The following is a 4,342-nucleotide window of genomic DNA, read 5'->3' as shown; positions in this document are numbered from 1 at the left end:
CTGCATGGATGGTTGTGCAAGAAGCTCTACTTCTGCTTTTGGATCTGACTCGGGGTCAAAGATGTATCATAGAATTGCGCGTCTGTCTGCCATCATTTTCACATGTATAAAATGTAAACACTGAGTTGGAGGTGTGGCCAACAGCAGCTTATTTGCATAATTATGACAGCTCATTCTTAAAGGAGCACAAAACAGGCAGAACTGACCAGGTGAAGTTTCATAACGTGAGAACGATTGTTGCAAAAAAAAAAAAAATGTAATGAAGATGTTTTGTGTGGCCCACAGACCTATCCTAATTCATTCAAAGAAGCATAATAGGTCTCCTTTAACATAATCATTTATCAAATAGGGGTACGACATGTCCCCCTGATGGGTACAAATTGACACACGGTTGGTACAAAATATGCCAGAGTAGACAGCACCAATTGGTACTGAAGAATTTGGGTCCAAGACAACCAAAACTGCAAATGTGCAAAATGACCAGCAGTCTGAAGGACAATCTTACACCAGACTCGAGTACATAGACAGGAAATGTTTTGTTTACAGGCACAGGGGCGACTTAAGGTGTGTCCCTGGGCAAGGTGCTTGTGTGAACGTGGCTATTGTGCGAAGTGCTTTGAGTGGCCAGACTGCCTTGAAGAATGCTGTATAAATATATTTGCCTTTACAAAATTGTTGAATAAAGTTGTGAAGGAGCATACTGACTCAGAGCCTGCAGAGATGTCTTACACATTATGTTGCTGATGTTTCCTGTTTACTCAAACAACCAGCCTTACAGAAGTACCTGATTGTTTTTTTTCCCCCACAGACAAAAGCAGGCGCACTTCTTAAAATACTTTAAATATATAAAAAAAGCAAATACACAACTTAGTCTAAAATTATAATAAACAAGCATAACAATGCATTTTACAAACGTCTAAAACCGAGTAAGAAAACACAAGCCAGCACAATTTATAAAAAAATGGAAGCACTCTGACTAATCAGGTAATTGTGTCTGCACTCATTTAAATCCAAAGTTGGAAGCTGGAAGGGCTTACCTTGACCAGTCACTACCTTTAAACTGCTTTTCAAACTGAGGTATCTCGCAGAGCGTGAGCTGTTGCTGCAGGTTGGTGGACAACTGAGCTAAACTTGCTTTATAATTTTTATTCCTTTACCTCTCAGAGTGGTGGGATTTACTGATACAAATGTTGGTGGTGCAGACAACAATCCTCACGGCTCTGTTTTACATGCCAAACCAGGGTGGATACCTTGGATTTCCATAAACCTCTTTTAGATATTTGCATTGAGAATCACGGGACAGGATGGCAGGCAGAGGCAGCTTCACTGTGACTTGAAATTGTTTTATTTATTTATTTTTTTTATTATTATTTTTTTCCTTCTGGTGCTTGATTTTTTGAGGGAAAGATCTGCGAGTTATTCAACATGTGCCTAAAATGTCTAAAATCATTTCTCGTTTTAGTTGTGCAAAACAGATATGAAAAAAAAAGTATTTTATAGTATAATTTATCATTTAGAATTTACTTGCAATGACAGAAACCATAATTAATCTTTCCCAGGTTCACAAATAACTCCTGACTTACACAGGGGTGACAGAAACCAACAAGTGATGCCGGTAGTTGCAAAGGGAACACAGAGTACTAGTAGTCTGCTCTCCACCAGTTTGTTCTCCTCTGACGTATCGCTTTATGATATCAGGTCATCTTATTAGAAAGAGGATGAAAAGTTCACAGCCACACCGCGGGGAAAAGAAGGAACACCGTGGAAAAGATGAAGTATGCTCTTATTTGTCAAACTGAAAAGGCTGCTTGCAGATGCTGGAATCCTGAAAACGTCAGGAGTTTTAATTTAGGTCAGTTCCCAAGGTTTCCTCAATCATAGAAGTAAAGAACCATGCATTAGTGGTCTGTGTGTGTTAGCAGGCTTTAAGTGTTTTTTTTTTTTTTTTGGCTGCCATCACTCATCTTTCTCTGCATGCAGGGATGCATCCTGAGAAGCAAAAAAAAAAAAAAAAAAAAAAAAAAAAAAAGAAAAAAAAACATTTTACATTTTTTTCAGTCATAAAATACTGAAAAACTTGCACCATATTTAGGCTTACGTGTCATTAAAGTTACTTTAATCTGTCTAACGAAACCAAAAAATACACAAAACACAAAAATAGAACAAACAACTTTGTGACGCATTTTCACTGGAGTGTTTTTTTTTTTTGTCGTTTTACTTTTCTTTTTTAACTAACAAATGACAACACATAGCATATAACGTCTCTCAGGGAGCCGAGATAAAACAATGGGTCCGACATGATCTGAGATTCTACCTGCAGTTGCTAAGCAACACCCACCTCCAACCCCTCGACCCGTCCCATTGGTCAGCAAGAAAAACGCACACTGTGCCCCATTGGCTGGGAGAAAGTTAATAAACTTTAGCTAAGACCTGCCTCCCTGTGTACGCACACACTCCCTCCCCTTTGTCTCTTTCGCTCCCCCTCTCTGACACACACACACACACAATGAAGAGATTCTTGTGAATGAGAGCATGAGAGGGTGTCAGTGCTTGCGCAGTACAGTGCTGATATATGCATTGAGCTCCTGAGCTAAAAATAAAGATCACACTGAACGCTGTGCCACTGAAAGTTGCAAGACTGAATTCAAAGTGACAAGTCTAGTTCTCTCCAGACGGAGCAATGAGGTCCCACCCTCATAATAGATCCACAAAGTATTATTTATTTATTTATTTATTTTTTCCTTTTTGAGCTTGCTTTTAAGTTTAGAGTCCTGACAGGAGCTCGTTCCCAGCGAGTCACCGCGTTTGATCAGGCTAAAAATGCAACACAAGACAGCCCAAAAATAACTTGAGAATGCAGGTTTAAGAAAAAAAAAAAAAAAAAAGGCATTCAGCAGCAGTTCCCGGGCTTTATTGTTTAAGGCTGTCCCACACAGCCCATTAAAGAACCACAAGCACATTCATATTAACTACACTGAGTGCCAGACCCATAATTTTCGATGCAAATTTCTAGGAATTAACAGACATTTCGCTAATTTCTTTTGACTCTTTCCAATGTTGAACAACTAAAAATTGATTCTCTGAAAAGAAAACTTGGTTTTACCACAAGTAAATGGTTTAATAACTTACTTTTGGGAGATTGGTGATAATTAGTGAAGACAATCTGATCCACCGGCAAAGGTCTAAAAATCAGCTGCTGTCCTCTTTTACTCTCCAGACAGAGAGGTTTAACGGACAGGTCCACCCAAAGGGTCATGTCTGCACGTTTGACGTTAACAGTAGTCACCTCACAGTTTAGCAACATTTGAGACTGATCTGAGAAACAGTCCAATACTAGTCAACACATAAAATCAGTATCGGCGAAAATCGGAATCAGCAGGTCTAGACTTTTTAAAGATCGGTAATCGGCGATTGGCCAGAAAACTGCAAACGGTGCACACCCTTATTAATAACCTCTTTGTTTTTTTAAAGTCATGATTGACAATTTGTTTTTAGATTTACTCAACGTGGAAAAGTCCACTTGGTTCGTGCTGCTAGTCTGACAAGCCGCTTGACATGTTCAACAATCAAGCTTCAACTATCAGAATACAAAGAAAGGTTTGTCTTTTAAAAATCAGCTTAGTACCTAATTCATCACATGTGAAAGCAGCTCATGACAACTATGTTCCTACATGTAAGGAATGCATTTGTTTTTTTTGGCTGCTAAAGAATGGAAAGCAGATGATTTTTATGATGCTACTGAATTTATATTTCAGCCTTTTATAGTTTTTCCAAGTACCAGGGCATTTGTTTCATTGGTTGTTCTTAATTCAATTTTCTTAAGCTATAATTTTGGTAAACAAAAGAGTAAACAGTAAACCATTGCCAGACATGCATTTGGTATTCTGTGAAGAGGAAACAAAAGCACAAGGCTACTAGACATAACTCCCTTCACACTTTAGAAAAAAACAAACAATTTCACTTTAATATATACAGAAACTATACACAGCAGAATTAAGGAACCAAGATACAACCTATATGTGAGAACTGTAAAAAAAAAAACAAAAAACCTTTTCATCAAACTAAACAATGTCACGTAAGAATCAAGATGTCTAGGGAGATTCTATTATATGTGGTAACTTATTTAAATCACATGTATAAATAACCCCAAAGTCTTACAAAATTTAAGATTAAATAAATTATTGAAAGTGTTGCTTAAAAACAAACATGCTTCTTCAACAGTACATTTATTGATATTAGATAAAAAATGTTGAATCTCTGAACATGTGTGATGCTGGAACACCTTTAAAATAAGAATTTAAAATCTGGCTTTACTTGCAACAGCAATGACACAAAGAGCAAA

The sequence above is a fragment of the Poecilia latipinna genome, unplaced genomic scaffold, assembly GCF_001443285.1.
Source record: "Poecilia latipinna isolate Pla-1442-1.1 unplaced genomic scaffold, P_latipinna-1.0 Scaffold946, whole genome shotgun sequence".
Classification (NCBI taxonomy): domain Eukaryota; kingdom Metazoa; phylum Chordata; class Actinopteri; order Cyprinodontiformes; family Poeciliidae; genus Poecilia; species Poecilia latipinna.
The sequence above is the reverse complement of the archived record's forward strand: the minus strand, read 5'-3'. Positions refer to the sequence as shown.